The sequence below is a fragment of the Tachyglossus aculeatus genome, chromosome 5 (genome assembly GCF_015852505.1).
Source record: "Tachyglossus aculeatus isolate mTacAcu1 chromosome 5, mTacAcu1.pri, whole genome shotgun sequence".
In the NCBI taxonomy this organism is placed as follows: Eukaryota; Metazoa; Chordata; class Mammalia; order Monotremata; family Tachyglossidae; genus Tachyglossus; species Tachyglossus aculeatus.
The window spans coordinates 104,248,394-104,269,047 of NC_052070.1; the positions used below are offsets into that span (position 1 = coordinate 104,248,394).

The 20,654-nt window shown below is 43.4% G+C and overlaps 1 pseudogene; it reads left to right on the forward strand.

Moving 5' to 3' along the window:
* The first annotated feature begins 3,116 nt into the window (after window positions 1–3,116).
* On the forward strand, window positions 3,117–9,746 carry LOC119928864 (annotated as a pseudogene).
* Window positions 9,747–20,654: the final 10,908 nt, after the last annotated feature.

The following is a 20,654-nucleotide window of genomic DNA, read 5'->3' on the forward strand; positions in this document are numbered from 1 at the left end:
ACCCTGAGGTACCCCCACAGTTAAAGGATGTGAGACAGAGGAGGAGCCTGTGAAAGGGACTGAGACTGAGCGGCCAGGGAGGTAGGAGGAGAACCAGGAGTACCAGGACAATAGACATTCAATACATGGATTGATTGAGTGAGTGCTTAGTACAGTGCTCTGCACACAGTAAGCACTCAATAAGTACGATTGAATGAATGAGTAACTGATTGATTGGTGTGAAGAGTGGGTAGGCATTGAACGTTTGAGAGAAAGGTTGCAGGGTATAGGATACAAGGAATCTAAGAAGTTGAGAATTATTTGTTAAAGAGGGAGAACAGGAAGTGGAGAGGGGCAAGGGCAATGCTTTAAAAGAAGAGTACCACACATTTCCAAGTTTTCGTCTGGGAAGCAGAAGCCCAAGACGGGATTGAGTAGAAACTTATGCCTGGAAGGAAAGGAGTTACCTCCCAGGTATATTTCTTGTTGAGACTGTCCTTTTTTCTGAGAGGACTACTCGCCCCATCTTCAAATCCCTTCTAAAATCAGGTCTCCTCCATGAGTCTTTTCCTAACTATGCCCCCACTTCTCCAATTTTTCCTCTCTTCTGCATTACCTGCGCTTGGGTCTCTACCCTTTCAACACTTTGACATTCATCCCTGTCCCACAGCACTTATGGGTATAATCATCTATCCTTTATTTTAATGTCTACCTCCCCCTCCATTTTGTAAACTACTTGTGGGCAGGGATCAGGTCTACCTACTCTAGTCAGTTAATCACATTTATTGAGCACATACATTTATTTAGTATGTGCAGAGTACTATACTAAGTGCTTGGGAGAGTAGAACATAGCAATATGACAGTCACATTCCCTGCTCACAATGAGTTTACAATCTCTATTGTATTGTATTCTCCCAGGCATTGAATACAGCACTCCAGGCATTCAATAAATACCATTGATTGAATGGTTGATTGATAATAGGACAAGAAAGAGAATCCAATATGTTAATTCAATTATTAAACTCCTCATTTTGAGAATAAAAAAAGCAGAGGGATTGTAGTTTTAAGGATTATGAACGTTTTCAGGAATATTTGTGGCTATTTGCTTCCTCTAACCAATAGAACCAATTACCCATAAGGGAGTCTCTCTCAAGTGGAATCACAGAAGCAGGGTAGACTGAAAGAGGAACGTTTAGTTGTCCTAACATGTGCCGCAAGATGCATTCACAGTGAGAGGAGGGAATAAATTTAACCTAAGAGTAAGTACGCTTTGTCTACTAAAAAGAGACAACAGTTTTCTAAAGAAAACAATTCGACAAGCCTATTCGTGGCTTAGTGGAAAGAGCACGGGCTTGGGAGTCAGAAGTCGTGGGTTCTAATCCCAGCCCTGCCACTTCTCAGCCACGTGATTATGGGCAATGCACTTCTCTTCTCTGTGCCTCAGTACCTCATTTGTAAAATGGGGATTAAGACTGAGAACCCAACTTGGGACAACCTGATCACCTTGTATCTGCTGCAGTGCTTAGAACAGTGCTTGGCACATAGTAAGTGCTTTACAAATGCCATTATTATTATTATTATCATTATGATCATTCCTCAGTAAAGCAAAATGGCTGCTGTCAGGAGCTCCAGCGTGCTGTAAAATCCATCAGTCAATCGATCACATTTATTGAGCACTTACTGTGTGCAGAGCACTGATGATGATGCTATTTGTTATGTGCTTAATTTGCGCCAAGCACTGTTCTAAGCTCTGGGGTAGGTACAAGGTAATCAGGTTGTCCCACATGTCCCACATGGGGCTCACTGTCTTCATCCCCATTTTCCAGATGGGGGAACTGAGGCACAGAGGACATAAGTGACTTGCCCAGGGTCACACAGCTGACAAGTGGCAGAGCTGGGATTAGAACCCATGACCTCTAACTCCCAAGCCCGTGCTCTTTCCAGTAGGCCACACTGCTGCTCGAGCACTCTACTAAGTGCTTAGAAAAATACAATACGACAGAGTTGGTAGACATGTTCCCTGCTCACAGTGAGCTCAATTATAAATAAATAAATTGCAGGTAGATACATAAATTCTATGGGGCTAAGGGAGGGGTGAATAAAGGGTGAAAATCCAAGTGAAATGCTACCAATGGTACTAGCCATGCTGGTTGACAAGCTCTGAACTAAGCGGATAGAATACTGGATTCAGCATGTCTAAGCACTTAGTACAGCACTCTGCACACAGTAAGCACTCAGTGAATACCATTGATTGATTTATAACCCTTGGCTGATGGTCGGGTATAATACAAGTTACTTGGCTTGATTTTCTTTTTGTTGAATGCGACCGAGGTGTTTTAAGAATGAGTGAAATATTAGGTAGTAGAAATAAAGTATCTTGGGTTCCACGGTAAAAAAAACAGTACTAAAGAAATTCAATTATCTTTATCTTTTCAGGTAAACCAGTTCTCCGTCATGCAAGCTCACTGGTATGTTCATCACCAACACTAAATCGATGGAAAAAGCAACAATGTGACCAAATTCATTCTCCTGGGATTTACCCGGATTACAGAGTTGCAGAAACTTTTGTTTTGTTCCTAATCATCTACCTGGTAACTCTTTTGGGAAACGTGCTTATGGTCATAACCATCAAGGCCAGCCAAAATCTCAGCTCCCCTGTGTATTATTTCCTCTCATACTTATCTTTCATAGATGCCATCTACTCATTCATTCATTCATTCAATCGTATTGATTGATTGATTGAGTGCTTACTGTGTGCAGAGCACTGTACTAAGCGCTTGGTAAGTACAAGTTGGCAACATATAGAGACGGTCCCTAACCCAACAGCGGGCTCACAGTCTAGAATTATTCTATTGTTATTCTAATAAATAATAAAATAAATAAATTCTCCTATTCCAGTACTCCCAAAATTATTGTGGACAGCCTGTCTGCCAGGAAAGCCATCTCTTATGATGGCTGCATGGTCCAGCTCTTTGTATTACACTTCTTTGGAGGGACTGTGAGCCCACTGTTGGGTAGGGACTGTCTCTATATGTTGCCAACTTGTACTTCCCAAGCGCTTAGTACAGTGCTCTGTACACAGTACGTGTTCAATAAATACGATTGATTGATTGACAGAGGCCATCCTTCTCATTGTGATGGCCTATGACCGTTACATGGCCATCTGCAAACCTCTGCACTATCTGATCATCATGAACCAGCAGGTGTATATCCTAATGGTGGGGGTGGCCTGGGTAGTGGGCTTCTTTCATTCAATAATTCAGATTCTCTTCCTAATCCGGCTGCCCTTCTGGGGTCCCAATGTCAATTATTATTTTCTCTGTCACATGTACCCTGTGTTGGAACTCACCTGCACAGACACCTATGTAGTGGACCTCTCAGTGGCTGCCAACGGCGGCCTGATCTACACTCTCTGTTTCCTCATGTTGGTAATCGTCTACGTTGTCATCTTGAATTCCCTAAAAAGTAATAGTTCAGAGGGAAGGCACAAAGCCCTCTCCACCTGTGGCTCTCACATCATGGTCTTCACGCGGTTCTTCGTTCCCTGTATCTTCACCTACATAAGGCCTGTCTTCACCTTCTCCATGGATAAAGCAGTGACCGTATTCTATGTTTTCATTACTCCCATGCTTAACTCCTTGATCTACACCATGAGAAATGTGGAGGTGAAAAATGCCATGAAGATGTTATGGGGACAAATAATTACTTCAGGACAGAAGTGAATCACTTTCTGAGAATTATGTTGTTGATTTTTTCAGTGACAGAAAGAAGGAATCCGCGGCTTCTTCAGATGCTTTAAGAAACCTCATTGTGGCTTAATCTCTTCTCAAAGAACCATACTTGAAGGTTTTCATGTATTCTGAATTGTCAGAACAATGAATATCAATTCCTGTAGGTGTATAAGTCTTCCTTCTCATTATACACATCGATTAAAAGACTGTTTTCAGTACATGCTAGTGGTAATTGGAATCCTCTTAAGGGAAGAATATTCATTCAATCGTTCATTCAATCGTATTTATTGAGCGCTTATATTTATTGAGCACAGAGCACCGTACTAAGGGCTTGAGAAGTACAAGTCGGCAACATATAGAGACGGTCCCTACCCACAACGGGCTGGAGGTTGACAGGCAACCACTGGAGATTTTTGAGGAGGGGAGTAACATGCCCAGAGCGTTTCTGCACAAAGATGATCTGGGCAGCAGCGTGAAGTATAGACTAAAGTGGGGAGAGACAGGAGGATGGGAGATCAGAGAGGAGGCTGCCACAGTAACCCAGTCGGGATAAGATGAGAGATTGAACCAGCAGGGTAGCGGTTTGGATGGAGATGAATGGGCAATTCTTGACGATGTTGTGGAGGTGAGACCGGCAGGTATTTGTGACGTATTGGATGTGTGGGGTGACCGAGAAAGCGGGTGTAGAGGATGACACCAGGGTTGCGGGCTCGTGAGATGGGCAGTATGGTAGTGCTGTCTACAGTGATGGGAAAGTCAAAGAGAGGGCAGGGTTTGGGAGGGAAGATAAGAAGTTCAGGCTTGGACATATTGAGTTTTAGATGGAGGGCAGACATCCAGATGGAGATGTCCTGAAGGCAGGAGGAGATACGAACCTGAAGGGAGGGAGAGAGAGCAGGGGCAGAGATGTAGATTTGGGTGTCATCAGTGTAGAGATGACAGTTGAAGCCGTTGGAGTGAATGAGTTCACCAAGGGAGTGAGTCTAGATAGAGAACAGAAGGGTACCAAGAACTGACCCTTGAGGAACCCCTGTAGTAAAGTCATGGGACGGGGAGGAGGAGCCCGCAAAAGAGACTGAGAATGAAGGGCCGGAGAGATTAGAGGAGAACCAGGAGAGTACGGAGTCTGTGAAGCCAAGGTTGGACAGCGTGTTGAGGAGCACGGGGTGGTCCACAGTGTCGAAGGCAGCTGAGAAGTCGAGGAGGATTAAGATACAGTAGGAGCCATTGGATTTTGCAAGCAGGAGGTCATTGGTGACCTTTAAGAGGGCAGTTTCGGTGGACTGTAGGGGACGGAAGCCAGATTGGAGGGGGTCGAGGAGAGAGTCGGCATTGAGAAATTCGAGCCAGCGGTTGTAGACGACTCGTTCTAGTAGTTTGGAAAGGAAGGGTGGGAGGGAGATAAGTCGATAACTAGAAGGGGAGGTGGGGTCAAGAGAGGGGTTTTTTTAGGATGGGGGAGACGTGGGCATGTTTGAAGGCAGAGGGGAGAGAGCCAGTGGAGAGTGAGCAGTTGAAGATGGAAGTTAAGGAGGGGAGGAGGGACGGAGTGAGAGATTTCAGAAGATGGGAGGGGATGGGGTCTAAAGCACAGGTGGATGTAGTAGCAGTTGAGAGGAGGGAGGAGAGCTCAAATGAAGATACTGCTGGGAAGGATGGGAGAGTAGCAGAGAAGGTTGACAGTGGGGAGATGGAGAAGGGGGAGGAGTGAGCTACTCCAGCCATCTGTGCTTCTGACCTCCACACATCCGCCAAGCTCGCTCTCTTCCTCCCTTCAAAGCCCTACTGAGAACTCACCTCCTCCAGGAGACCTTCCTAGACTGAGTCCCCTCTTTCCTCTCCTCCTCCCCATCGCTCCTGCCCTACCTCCTTCCCCTCCCCTCTGCACCTGTATTTGTTTGTACAGATTTATTATTCTATTTTACTTGTACATATTTACTATTCTATTTATTTTGTTACTGATGTGCATCTAGCTTTACTTCTATTTATTCTTGTTGGGTAGGGACCGTCTCTATATGTTGCCAACTTGTACTTCCCAAGCGCTTATTACAGTACTCTACACACAGTAAGTGCTCAATAAATACGATTGAATGAATGAATGAATGAACTGATCCACTCTCTTCTCCCTCTACACTCCAGCTCACACTCTTCATTCCTCTCAAATTAAACCGGTCATTATACCTCATTATTATCCCACTTCTGACGTCTTGACCATGCTCTTCCCTTTGCCTGGAAATCTCTCCTTCTTCAAATTCAACAGAATGCAGCTCTCCCCAACCCCAAAGCCCTTCCAAAATCACACCTTTTACAAGAGGCTTTGTCAATTTATTTTTAATCTCTCCATATTATAGCCTCCTCTACTGCCACTTCAACACTTCTACAATCAATCAATAAATCAATGGTATTTACTGAACACTTACTATATGCAGGGCACTGTACTAAGTGCTTGGGAGAGAATAATACAACAGAATTAACAGACACATTCCCTGTCCATAACGAGCTTACAATATAGAGGGGAAGACAGATAGTAAAATGAATAAATAACTTAAAATTCTGCATTGCCTAAACATTGCCTGAAGCATATAATAATGATTAAATAATAATTGTGGTATTTGTTAAGCACTTACTATGAGCCAAGCATTGGACAAAATGCTGGAGTAGATACAAGATCATCAAGTACAACTTGGGTGTCACAGTCAAAGTAGGAGAAGGAAGTAAGATGAGGGAACTGTGGCACAGAGGAGTAAAAAGACTTGCCCAAGGCCAGACAGCAGAAAAGTGGCCAAGGAGGATTAGAACCGAGGTCCTCTGACTCCCAGGCCAGTGTTCCTTTTTCAAGGTAACACTGCTTCTCGCCTTATATTCATAGTTTATAAACATCATTTAATTAATTGTGAACTCATGCACAAATCTCCTTTTCCTCCTTCCTACTGCCTATACTTTATTTGTAAATTATTTTAGTGTCTGTCTAACCCTTCTAGATGAAGAAGTAGTGTGGCTTAGTGGATAGAGCATGGGCTTGGGAGTCAGAAGGACCTGGTTTCTAATCCCAGTTCTACCACAAGTATGCTGTGTGACCTTGGGCAAGTTACTTAATTTCTCTGTGCCTCCTCTACCCTATCTGTAAAAAATGAGGATTAAGAGTATGATCCCAATGCTGGGACAGGGACTGTGTCCAACCTGGTTAACTTGTATCTACCCCAGTGCTTAAAACAGGCTTGGTACAGAGGTGCTTAGAACAGGCTTTGTACAGAGTTAGCCCTTAACATGTACCATAATTATTTATTAGATTATAAACTCCTTGAGGGCAGGGTCATGTGAATGAACTTTATCATACTCTATCAAGTGCATAGTACAGTGTTCTGCATGAGGTAGGCAGTCAATAAATATTCTTCATGGATTTTAAAATCGCATTTTCTCTTTGACATCTAGATTTAGGCACTTTTAAATTCCACCCTAAAGCCAGGAAAAAAAAGTAGAATACAGGCCTTCCTTGTTTTCTGTTGTACTGTACTCTCCCAAGCTCTTTGTACAGGGCTTACAGTCTAGATTCTACAGCCTCTGGCTAATAAAGTCCTGAAACTCCACCTAATGCTACATATGCAAAGAGACTAATACCATGTCAAAAGGACCTGAGTTTGGCTAATATGTCTTCGGTAACAGCGTACAATATACTTTCCCAAGGCTAATTGTTTTTCTATCTGCCCAGTGTTCACACAGTAAGAAAAGGTAGAAAGTCCCTGAATGTTTAACTGTTCCCCTTGAATTTCATTTTATGGAGTCCTGGTTATGATGAAATAACTGAGCATTTGGCTTAGAATTTAGGGAACCTGTTTCATTTAGTCTAGATAGCCTGACAAAATGTAGTGTTTGAGCAGTCCATTTCCCCATCTGTGGCTGAATACCTGTCTGGATTCTTCTGTTTCATTCAACGGCTTTTACTGAGCACTTACAGAGTGCTAGGCACTGTATTCAGCACTAATAGTATAGAACTGAAACCTGGGGTCTTGAGCCTAGAGACATCAGTTCTTTCTTCTTATCAGTGTCTTCAATGAACTGATGAAGCAATCCTGCTTATCTCTGAAATTCTGCTCCTTGATTTCTACTTCAAACTCCTTCAAAAGCTGCTTGTCTGACTGAAGAAAATCATGCATATCAATGTCTTCGATACCGACTAAAAATCACAAATAAAAGGGCAGACTTCAAGAGTAAAAATGTATGATCAGGCCTGGTTCATGTGAGAGAACTCTAGAGAGCTAAAGTGAAGATATGGATGTTTTGTCTTATCGGCTATGTTTCAATATTTTATCATTTCAGGCAAAGTCACAAATTCCAGGAAGAGCCTTTCCTGACTTCACGGTAAATCAGAACAATAGTTCAGAATATATTCTCTTGGGACTTTCCCCAAATCCTATGGTGCGGGTTGTCTGTTTCAAGCTATTTCTGCTCCTTTTCATTGGCATCGTGATGGGAAATCTGCTCATTCTCCTCACTAGCTAGTTCAGCCACCTAATCAATCAGCCGATGTATTTCTTCCTCAGTTACATGTCCCTTGAGGATCTCTGCTATACGTCCACCATCTCACCTAAACTCGTCGCTGACTTAATGATGGAGAGGAGGACCATTTCCTTCCCCAGTTGTATAACCCAGTATTTTTGCTTCTCACTTCTTTGGCGATGTTGAGATCTTCATCCTGGTGTGGATGGCTTATGATTGTTTCGTGGCCATCTGCAAGCCACTGCAATGTACGGTTGTCATGAACCAGCGGGAGTGTAGCAGCATGCTGCTTCTCCCCTTTGTTGTGACATTTGTGCATTCGATGGCTCAGTCAATCCTCACCCTCCATTTGCCTTTCTGTGGGCCCAATCAGATCGATCACTATTTTTGTGATGTGAACCTCTGCTGAAACTCGCCTGCACCGACCCCTCTGTTGTAAACCTGTTGGAGTTGGCCAACACAGGAATGATCGCCATGTTCACCTTTGTGGTGTTGCTTATTTCTTACATAGCCATATTAATTTCCCTAAGAATATGCTCCCCTCACAGTCAGCTCAAAGCCCTGTCCACCAGCGGTTCCCATATCACTGTGGTGGTCTTATTCTCTGGGCCCTGCATCTTCATCTACATATGTCTACATCTACAGCAGACAAAAACTCCTCACCCTCGGCTTCAAGGCTCTCCATCATCTCGCCCCTCCTACCTCACCTCCATTCTTTCCTTCTACAGCCCAGCCTGCACCCTCCGCTCCTCTGCCACTAACCTCCTCACTGTGCCTCGTTCTTGCCTGTCCTGCCGTTGACCCGTGGCCCAAGTCCTCCCCCTGGCCTGGAATGCCCTCCCTCCGCACATCCACCAAGCTAGCTCTCTTCCTCCCTTCAAAGCCCTACTGAGAGCTCACCTCCTCCAGGAGGCCTTCCCAGGCCCTCCTTCCTCTCCCCCTCCTCCCCCTCCCATCCCCCTGTCTTACCTCCTTCCCTTCCCCACAGCACCTGTATCATCATCATCATCATCATCAATCGTATTTATTGAGCGCTTACTGTGTGCAGAGCACTGTACTAAGCACTTGGGAAGTACAAGTTGGCAACATATATATATATATATATATATATGTATATATATATACACAACCTGTATATATGTATAAATGTTTATACATATTTATAGCTCTATTTATTTATTTGACATACATATTTATTCTATTTATTTTATTTTGTTAATATGCTTTGTTTTGCTGTCTGTCTTCCCCTTCTAAACTGTGAGCCCGCTGTTAGGTAGGGACCGTCTCTATATGTTGCTAACCTGTACTTCCCAAGCGCTTAGTACAGTGCTCTGCACACAGTAAACGCTCAATAAATGTGATTGAATGAATGAATGAATATGTCCAGCCACCACCTTCATGGTGGACAAAGTACTAGCTGTGTTTTACACCATAAATGTTCCCATGTTCAACCCTCTCATTTACACACTGAGAAACACAGAGATGAAAAGTGCCATCAGAAAGGTGTGGTGCAGGAGGGTATATCCTGGGGGGAAATAAAGGTTTTCTTGCTTGTGACTCCCATCGCATGTTCCCATTGATTCAATCCATCATATTTATTGAGCACTTACTGTGTGCAGAGCACTGCCCTAAGCTCTTGGGAAGTACAATTAAGCAACAAAGAGAGACAATCCCTACCCACAACGGGCTCACAGTCAAGAATGTCCTTCAGCCTCCCCTAATCTCTTTGGTCACACCAAAGCAGCATGGTCTAATGTCTACAGCACCAGGTTGTAAATTAGGAGGACATGCCCTTCGAATTCTGAATCTGTCACTTGTATGCTGTGGGATCTTGGGCAAGTCACTTAACTTCTTTGCTTCTTTGAGAAGCAGCATTGCCCAGTAGAAAGAGCCCAGGCTTGGGAGTCAGAGGTCATGAGTTCTAATCTTGGCTCTGCCATTTGTCAGCTGTGTGACGTTGGTCAAGTCACTTAACTTCTCTGCACCCTCAGTTACCTCATCTGTAAAATGGGGATTAAGACTGTGACCCCAAAGGGGACAACCTGATCACCTTGTATTCCCCCCAGCGCTTTAAACAGTGCTTCACACATAGTAAATGCTTAACAAATGCAATTATTATTATTATTATTATTATTATTATTATTATTGTATTATTATTATTCTCTGGGCCTCAGTTACCTCTTCTGTAAAATGGGGATTAAGATGTGAGCCCCATGAAGGACATGGACTGTGTCCAACCAGATTAGTTTGTATCTACCCCAGAGCATAATACAGTCCCTGACAGAGAGTAAGCACCAAAGAAGAAATCCTATCCATGCCCTACAATCTGCAGGTCACAAGTTTTATGTTTTCAAAGGAATTTTAATGGTTTTAACCATTGCTTTATTGTCCCAGCGAGGGCCATTGCCGGGTTCCCTAAACTGGTAAGGCACCGTACCAAAAGGAGATCTTCCCATCGCAGCTTGTAGCCACTCAAATAAACAATGGGCCTCTTAGGGGACCTGCTCTCCTGTCTAGAGACTGAATCATATCTGGAGTTGCCAGAACGGTAACCCAGGGTCATGCCAAGAGAACTAGCCCTCAGTTGACAGCAGTGGTCCAACGGACTCTCTGGTGGCTAGCTTTGTCACGTAATCTTCCTAAGGTTTCCAATTTATTAGAATGGAAAGCTGGGAGAAAGAAGAAACAATAGGAAGCACAGGTCACTTAATTTTTCCTCTCCCTCATCAGCAGCCTTCTTTTTTTGCCTATCCTTCTTCTCACTTGCTCCATCTGATTCTCGCTCCTGACAATATTTGATATTATTCCTTACCGTCTCAGAATACGAATTTTAAAAAATGTCCAGACTTCATGTGTTATTTCTGAAGCAAAATAGAGTTTTTCCCCGAACAGGTTTTGGAAATTCCTGGGTTCCCAGGCTTCTGACAGCATTCTTGTGGTAGAACTGTAGGAGATTTGTCCTACCCAAAGTGCATCATGTATTCTATCTCTGTTGCATTCTCCCAGGCATTTGGTGCAGTGCTCTTCACACAGGTGCTCAATACTTGCTATTGATTGACCAGTGTGATGCAGTGGGGGCATATCTGAGAATCTATCAGTCAATTATTTTGATATGTAGCAGTCAGAGAGGTCTGGATCAGTTTAAAGTAACTATAGAGAAAGCAAGCAGCAACAACAGTCAAGGGCTGATGTTTTTGATTTTTTAAAAAACCATGCCCAACCCACTGAATGTTAGCATGAAATGCTATCATTGAATCATCACTGGAGAGGCTTAATAAAGGGCATAGCACAGGCTTAGCTCTGCAGTTCATTGCTCTATACTTCCTTTCCATGTTCTCCCTCCTCAAATATATGGGCTTGTCCTCCAGGCCAGAGTTTGACCCCTAAGCAAAGTAAGATATTTATGTCCTTCTGAAGTCATGTTCTCTTCTAGCTATTTTATACTGGGCAATTTCCTCAGTTAAATTTCCTCACCTTAAGTTCTATACTTCCAACATTTGCATCCACACATATGCACACACAAGCAGTAACTGCCTCTATAAATGCTGAATTATGTCCTTTAGCTTTGAAGCAGTTACTCATCTTCATATCTATCTTTCCATTTTTGTCTTCCTCATATCTGTAAGTGAGTTTATATCAGTCTTAACTTTTAGTTCAAAAGATCACTGAGAAAGGGGATCATGCCTCTCATGGTAGGAAGCAGCTTGGCAATGTCACAGGTCTGGGAGCCAGAGGGCCCAAATTCTAATCCTGGCTCCACCACTTTCCTGCTGTGTGTCCTTGGCTCAGTTACTTAACTTCTCTGTGCCTCAGTATCATCAACTGCAAAATGGCGATTCAATACCTGTTCTCCCTCTTACTAGACTGTGAATCCCATGTGGATCAGGGACTGTACTTCACCTGATTCACTTGTATCAACCCCAGTGCTTAGAATGGTGCATGACACATAGCAAGTGCATAACAAGTAGTACTAAAACTAAATTAAACGAAACAAAAACTTCACCATACTCTCCCAGTTCCCTGGAACAGTGCTCTGTATTGCTCTGCTCACTGGTTGACTGATTAATTGATTACTTTGTATTTTCTCCTCTACCTCTATAGTATGTAATTTCCTTGAGGAGAGGGGCCTTGCCTCTTACTTTTATTGTATGCTCTAAAACAATTGGTACAGAAGACGCTAAGTGGTGATCATGATGATGGTGGTGATGAGAGGGGTCAGGCTGGCACTTCTTTGAGCATAGAGCTGAGGGTACAGGGTGGAGGAGGGAAGAAGGATTCATTGCTGACCGAGATTGTAACCTCACAGTGGGCCTGGAATGTGTTTATAAATCTGTTATATTTTTTCTTCCCCAGTGCTTAGTACAGTGCCCTTCACCCAGTAAATGCTCAATAAATATGACATTATTGATCCATGTATATAGATGATTATGCAAGGTAGGTGAGAGTGCAGCTGCTACTACCACTCAAACCCCGACCCCTTCCTATCTGAGCTGGAATGTCAGAGAAGTTTGACCTCCAATGGAAGGAGAGGTTGAATTAAATTGACATGGCAACTTTCTTATTGCATTTAATTCCCTGTATGGGGCACTCAACAGGTTATTAAAACCCACTCGGTGCTCCACTCAAATCATGATAATTTTGAACAGTAAAAAACCCAACACACTACATTGCTTCCCCCTACCATGATTTATTTTAGTCTCCTCCACTAAATTGTCAGCAACGTAAGGGCAGGGATCATGCCCAGTAGTAATAATATTAATAATAATAATAATGGCATTTGTTAAGCGCTTACTATGTGCCAAGCTCTGTTCTAAGTGCTAGAGTAGATACAAGGTAATAAGGTTGTCGCATGTGGGGCTCACAGTCTCAAACCCCATTTTACAGATAAGGTAACTGAGGTACAAAGAAGTTAAGTGACTTGCCCAAAGTCACACAGCTGACAGTTGGCAGAGGCGGTATTAGAACCAACAACCTCTGACTCCCAAGGCTGTGCTCTTTCCACTAAGCCACACTGCTTCTCTATTGTATTCTTCCAAGCACTTAGGACAGTATTTTTCACAGAGGAAGCACTCACAAAATACCAGTGATAGAGTACTAGAATGAGGGAGCACCCACTGACGTGAGGTTCGAGATTAACAAGCCATTCTTTTATAGAACAAATACTGAGCATAGTGACCACAAGACCTCTGGGGCCAGAAACCTGCATACTAATTCCAAATTGAACAGTCCTCCGTTGTTTCACCTTGAGTAAGACGTTCAACCTCTCTGTAATTCCATTTTCTCATCTTTGAAATGGTATTATTGCCCAGAAAGACTCTTTCTAAGAGAACGTTTCCCTTATTAATTTTAAAATTAATAATCACTAATATATCTCATTGCATTCTAAACTATCCTTACCGAGATTTGTATTGAAGTTGAAAACACCTCAGGAGAATGATTACCTTGAATCTACCCAAGTGCCTACCACAGTGTTTGGCACATAGTAAGTGTTTAAACAAATCTCACAGTTACTATTATTATTGTTATAAAATTGTTTTAATCAAGGAATGTCTTTGAAAATTTAATGAAATAGCATGATGTATACAATTGGTGCTTTATAAGCCCTGGAAGGGACAGGAACCTTGTCTAATTCCCACCTTTCCCAAGGCCTAGTACAGTACTGAACAGTAGTAGAGTACACGGTAAGAATTTTAATACTGTTGCCACTACTGTGCATGTGAAGTGGACTGTAAGCATGAGTAAGGAAGGCTGAAAAGCTGTGTTAAAATCCCCAGTGAATCAAAGATTAGTTCTATACAGCATCTAAATGATTCATTCATTCATTCAGCAATGTATATTGATCGCTTTCTGCATGCAGAGCACTGGAATAAGCGCTGGGGAAGTACAAGGGGGCAACGTATAAAGATGGGTCCTACCCTACAGCGGGCTCACAGTCTAGAAGGGGAAGACAGACAAAACAAAACATGTAGACAGGTGTCAAAACCATCAGAATAAATAGAATTATAGCTATATGTACATCATTAATGAAATAGAGTAGTAAATATGTACAAGTAAAATAAATAGAGTAATAAATCTGTACAACTATGTACAAGTGCTGTGGGGAGGGGAAGGAGGTAGGGCACGTGTGTGGGGGGGGTGGGGAATGGAGATTCATGGTTGGATAAAGCATTCTATAAAGAATGCTTTATCCAACTTTTCTGAAGAAATAGGTGTGAAATACCCTCAGGCATAACTCTCAAGATCCCTTAAGGGAATTTAAATATTCCTCTCTAAATATCCCTCTCTATCCATTAAGCACAGGCTTTCACAGAAACTCCAAAGTTTGTGGGCTCTGCTCCTACTGACTGCTGTTACGAACAGCCATTGCTGTTTCAGGAGTGAAGAGAAAAGTGCAGACAAACATCAGCTCAAAAGGCTCAAACCTTTGCTCTCCTCTTAAATCTTCCTCTCAACCAGGAATGCCTGGAAATCAAATCTGAGAGCCAATTATTGTACTATACCAAGAGATCAGTATAGTGCTGTGCACACGGTAAGTGCCCAATAAATACATACTGATTGACTGAACAAATTAAAGGGACAGTTGTTGAGATCAAATTATGTAAATGTTTGTCTGTGGTGAGTATGGCTGTCAAGTCCAGACTACGTTTCTGGTGTTGTTTTTCATGCTGAAATAGAAGATTTAACCTGCCTTCAGGAAAGAGTTGGAGAAACCAATTAAATGTCTTGGAGTTGGTGGATTCAAAAACCGTAAGTTTTCTGAAATATCTGTGTCTCATTTAGGAGTAGTAGTAGTAGCAGTAGTAGTGGTAGTAGTAATGCTTTTTATGGATATCCTGCTGAGAATAATGTACAGTGCTAAGCACTTTACGTATGACAGGAGCAGCAGACACATTCCTTGTCTACAGGAACTCCCACCTCTATAAGGGAAACAGGCATAATAATATTTACAAAGTGGGGAATCAAAACAAAATATTTGAATATCGCATTAAAATGCTAAAGATGGGTTAGAAGATTTATAACATACTGAGGTTGGTTTAGAAATTAATACACTAGTGTTGGAGTTGGCTGTGAGGTTTATGCCACTCAGGGAGTTGGTAAAAAATTTGGGGAAGGCTTTTTGGAGAAGGTGGGATTTTAGGCAGGCTACTAACATGTAGATTGTTGAGTTCTGATGAGTTTGTGGAGGAAAGAAGTTTCAAGCTGTGGGAAGGGAGAGCGAGATATAGGAGTTTTCAATAATTGCGATTGATTGATAGACTGGAAAAGGGAGAGGATTCTAGGCAAGGAATAGTATGAACTGATAAGCAACGTAGCTGTGTGGATAGAGTGCGGACCTGGGAGTGTAAAAAACTGGCTTAAAATCCTAGCTCCACCACTTGTCTGCTTTATGACCTTGGGAACGTGACTTCACTTCCCTGTGTTTCAGTAACCTCTTCTGTAAAATGGGGATTAAGACTGTGAGTCCTATGTGGGACATGGACTGTGTCCAACCTGAGTAGCTTTTATCTCTCCCATACTTAGTGCAATACATGGCATATAGTAAGTACTTAACAAATACCATAAAAAACAAAACGAAACAAAAAAAAAAAACCTGGAGTTCAGCAAGTAAGAAGGGCCAATATGTAAAATGGAGAACACCAATGGTAGCAGTTTATTGTCTGATGCAGGGAAAAGTGGGCAAACATTGGAGGGTTTTGAGGAGAGGGGAAAGGTACTTAGTTTCACGAAGATCAATCACTCAATCAATGATATTTATTGAGCACTTACTGTGTGCAGAGCACTATACTAGGTGTTGGCGAGCATACAATGAAAGCAAGTTGGTAGACATGTTCCCCGTCTTCACTGAGCTTACAGTAAAGAGGAAGACGACCTAGGAAACAACGTGGCATATGGACTGAAACTCAAGAAGGCACCAAGGATGTTACTTTCAGATACTGGGATGAGGGTAATGCTGACAATGGAGATTTAAGCACTTTGATCCTCACCCGACACTCACCCCCACACTTATTGCACATATCCTCATATTCATTCAATTGTATTTATTGAGCGCTTACTGTGTGCAGAGCACTGTACTAAGCGCTTGGGAAGTACAAGTCGGCAAAATGTAGAGACGGTCCCTACACAACAACGGGTTCACATGTTAGAAGGGGGAGACAGACAACAAAACAAAACATGTAGACAGGTGTTAATATCGTCAAAACAAATAGAATTAAAGCTATATGCACATCATTAACAAAATAAATAGAATAGTAAATATGTACAAGTAAAATGAATAGCGTAATAAATCTGTACAAATATATACAAGAGCTGTGGGGAGGGGAAGGAGGTACGTCGGGGGGGGATGGGGAGGAGTAGAGGAAAAAGGGGACTCAGTTTGGGAAGGCCTCCTGGAGGAGGTGAGCACTCAGTAGGGCTTTGACGGGAGGAAGAGAGCTAGCTTGGCGGATGTGTGGAGGGAGGGCATTCCATGCCAGGAGAAGAACGTGGGCCGGGAGTCGACAGCGGGGCAGGCGAGAATGCGGTACCATGAGGAGGTTAGTGGCAGAGGAGCGGAGGGTGCTTGTTGGGCTGTTGAAGGAGAGAAGGGAGGTGAGGTAGGAGGGGGCAAGGTGATGGAGAGCCTTGAAGCCGAGAGTGAGGAGTTTTTGCTTGATTCCTAGGTTGACAGGCAGCCACTGGAGATTTTTGAAATGGGTAGTGACATGCCCAGAGCGTTTCTGCACAAAAATAATCCAGACAGCAGAGTGAAGTATAGACTGAAGAATGGAGAGACAGGAGGACGGGAGATCAGAGAGGAAGCCTATCCAGATGGGATAGGATGAGAGATTGAACCAGCAAGGTAGCGGTTTGGATGGAGAGGAAAGGGCAGACCTTGCCGATGTTGAAGAGGTGAGACCGGCAGATTATCGTGATGGATTGTATGTGTGGGGTGAATGAGAGAGCGGTGTTGAGGATGACACCAAGGTTGCGGGCTTGTGAGACGGGAAGGATGGTAGCGCCATCTACAGTGATGGGAAAGTCAGGGAGAGGGCAGGGTTTGGAAGGGAAGATAAGGAGTTCAGTCTTGGATATATTGAGTTTTAGATGGAGGGCAGACATCCAGATGGAGATGTCCCGAAGGCAGGAGGAGATACGAGCCTGGAGGGAGGGAGAGAGAGCAGGGGCAGAGATGTAGATTTGGGTGCCATCAGCGTAGAGGTGATAGATGAAGCCTTGGGAGCAAATGAGTTCACCAAGGGAGTGACTGCATATAGAAAACAGAAGGGGATCAAGAACTGGCCTTTGAGGAACCCCTACAAGCAGGGGATGGGAGGGGGAGGAGGAGCCGCAAAGGAGACTGAGAATGAATGGCCGGAGAGATAAGAGGGTAACCAGGAGATGACAGAGTCTGTGAAGCCAAGGTTGGATAGTGTGTTAAGGAGCAGGGGTTGGTCCACAGTGTCGAAGGCAGCTGAGTGGTCGAGGAGGATTGGACAGGCCCTACTGAGAGCAGGCCCTACTGAGAGCTCACCTCCTACAGGAGGCCTTCCCAGACTGAGCCCCTACCTTCCTCTCTCCCTCGTCCCCCTCTCCATCCCCCCATCTTACCTCCTTCCCTTCCCCACAGCACCTGTATATATGTATATATGTTCGTATATATTTATTACTCTATTTATTTATTTATTTATTTATTTTACTTGTACATATCTATTCTATTTATTTTATTTTGTTAGTATATTTGGTTTTGCTCTCTGTCTCCTCCTTTTAGACTGTGAGCCCACTGTTGGGTAGGGACTGTCTCTATATGTTGCCAATTTGTACTTCCCAAGCGCTTAATACAGTGCTCTGCACATAGTAAGCGCTCAATAAATACGATTGATGGAGTAGGAGCCATTGGATTTGTCAAGACGGAGGTCGTTGCTGTCCTTTGAGAGGGCTGTTTCGGTGGAGTGTAGGGAACGGAAACCAGATTAGAGGGGGTCAAGGAGAGAGTTGGCATTGAGAAAATCGAGCCAGTGGGTGTAGACGACTCATTCTAGGATTTTGGAAAGGAAGGGTAGGAGGGAGATAGGGCGACAACGAGAAGGGGAGGTGGGGTCAAGAGAGGGTTTTTTTAGGGGGGGGGAGACGTGAGCCTGTTTGAAGGCAGAGGCAAAGGAACCAGTGGAGTGTTAGCAGTTGAAGATGGAAGTTAAGGAGGGGAGGAGGGAAGGGGCGAGAGATTTGATAAGATGAGAGGGAATGGGGTCTGAAGCACACGTGGATGGAGTAGCACTTGAGAGGAGGGAGGAGATCTCATCTGAAAATACTGCTGGGAAGGATGGGAGAGTAGCAGAGAGGGTTGAGAGCTGGGGGGGATGGAGAAGGAGGAGGGGTGACTTTGGGGAGCTTAGACCTGATGGAGATAATTATACTAATGAAGTAGGAGGCCATATCGTTGGGGGTGAAGGATGGGCGAGGGGGAGGAACAAGTGTCTGAGAAGGCAGTTAAATTTACGGAAGATCTGACGGGGATGATGGGCATGGGTGTTAATAAGGGAGAAGAAATAGTTTTGCTTGGCAGAAGAGAGGGAAGAGTTAAGGCAGGAAAGTATTAACTTGAAGTGAATGAGGTTGGCTTGGTGTTTATACTCTCGCCAGCAGCGTTCAGCAGCTCGAGCATAAGAGCAAAGGAGGTGGACAGTGGGAGGGATCCAAAGCTGTGGGTTAGTGGTACGAGAGTGGCAAAGGGAAAGGGGAGCCAGTGAGTTGAGTTGAGTGGAGAGGGTGGGAGTTGAGAGCAGTAATCTGGTCATCAAGATTGGGTAGAGAGGATAGGAAGACGAGGTGGGGTGTGATGGGCTGATGCATATACCCTTGCATCCTCTACCTGTACTTTATTTTAATGTGTTTCCCTGACTGTTTCCCTGTTCACCAAATCTATTGTTTTCTCCTAAACATTTAGTACAGTTTTTTTCACCCATAGTGAGTGTTCAGTAAATACATCTGATTATTTGATTGATTGTAGATGGACAGAATGGAAGAGAAGAGGATTAGAAGGGAAGCTGAGAAATTCAATTTTAGACTTTGACAAATGTACATGATGTGGAGGCAGGAAGAGATGGGGGTTGGATAGGGTGTGGGAGGTCAGGGCTACAGAGATAGCTTGGGGCGATCAGGGAGTAGCTGAAATCATTTTTTGGATGAATTCTCTTCGTGAGAATAATGCCACATAAGCAATATCTTCAACTCCTCCCTCTCTTTCAACCCCAATATTCAGGCTGTTGCCAGTTGCTTTTGGTCTTACTACTACAACATTCCCAGAACCGGCACCTTCCCCTTCACCCAAATGGCCACCACACTGGTCTAGGCACTTTTCCTATCCTGACATAACAACTATACCAGCCCTCCTCACTCATCTCCCAGCTGCCTTTCTCTCTTTCCTCCAGTCCATTACTTCACTCCGTTTCCCAGATCACTTCTCCGGAATGTTCTACCCGCAGCTCTTCACTTGTTAAAGATGTTGTTTTTTAATATATTAATGTAAGGCTCTACCTGAAAAGTCTTGCTAATAGGACTCTTCTGAAGATGAATCTAAGTTTATCAGACAGCTCTCTCCTGCCCTGCCTCCTTTATCTCTGTCCCTATTTTTCTGTCTTTATGACTGCTTATGCATCTCTCTTTAACTCTCTTTCTTTTCGGTCCTGGCATCCAACCTGCACCTCAGATCTCCTCGTATTTGAAAATACTAGGAGAAACTCTGTATAACTACCAAGTAATGTTGAACTTGTAAAAACTGGTGAAAAAATGCATCCTGAAAATACTTAATGATAGTGGGGTTGAGAAACGTCATAGACTCCATTTATATCTTAAACTGCTTACAGTAAATTTCTAAATAGTGAATTGTGGGGGATCCAATGACCTTTCCAGTATGCTTTCACTTAGAACAGTGATCTCAGAAAATATTAAGGGATGAGGTATTAATTAGTAGAAAGAGCCCAGGACTCTGGCTTTTAGTCCTAGTTGTGCTATTTGACTGTTGTGGGTGAGTTCCTTAATTTCTCAGTGTCTCTGTTTCTTCATCTGTACAATAGGATAAAACATCCCCTGGAGGCCTACAGTCTAACAGGAAGGGGGTACAGATATTTTATCCCCATTGTGCAGATGAAGAAATTGAGGCACCGAGAAGCTAAGGAACTTGCTCAAATCTAGGCTGTGTCTGATTTGATTACCTTGTGTCTACCTAATGTTTAGTATAGCACTGGAAACTTCCTAGTGCCTTTCTCACTCCCTTCATAATCATCATAATCATCATTATTATTATATTTTAATGTATTCTTAATAGTACAACAGTCCCTCCATTCCTATTCAGAATGAGGACCTGTGTTCTGAGCTAGTGCTTCGAAATTAGTAATGCTTGATATTTCTCAATTTGGCTGATTCAGGTAAATATCCATCTGCTGTACATTCATCACATTGGCCGACCTG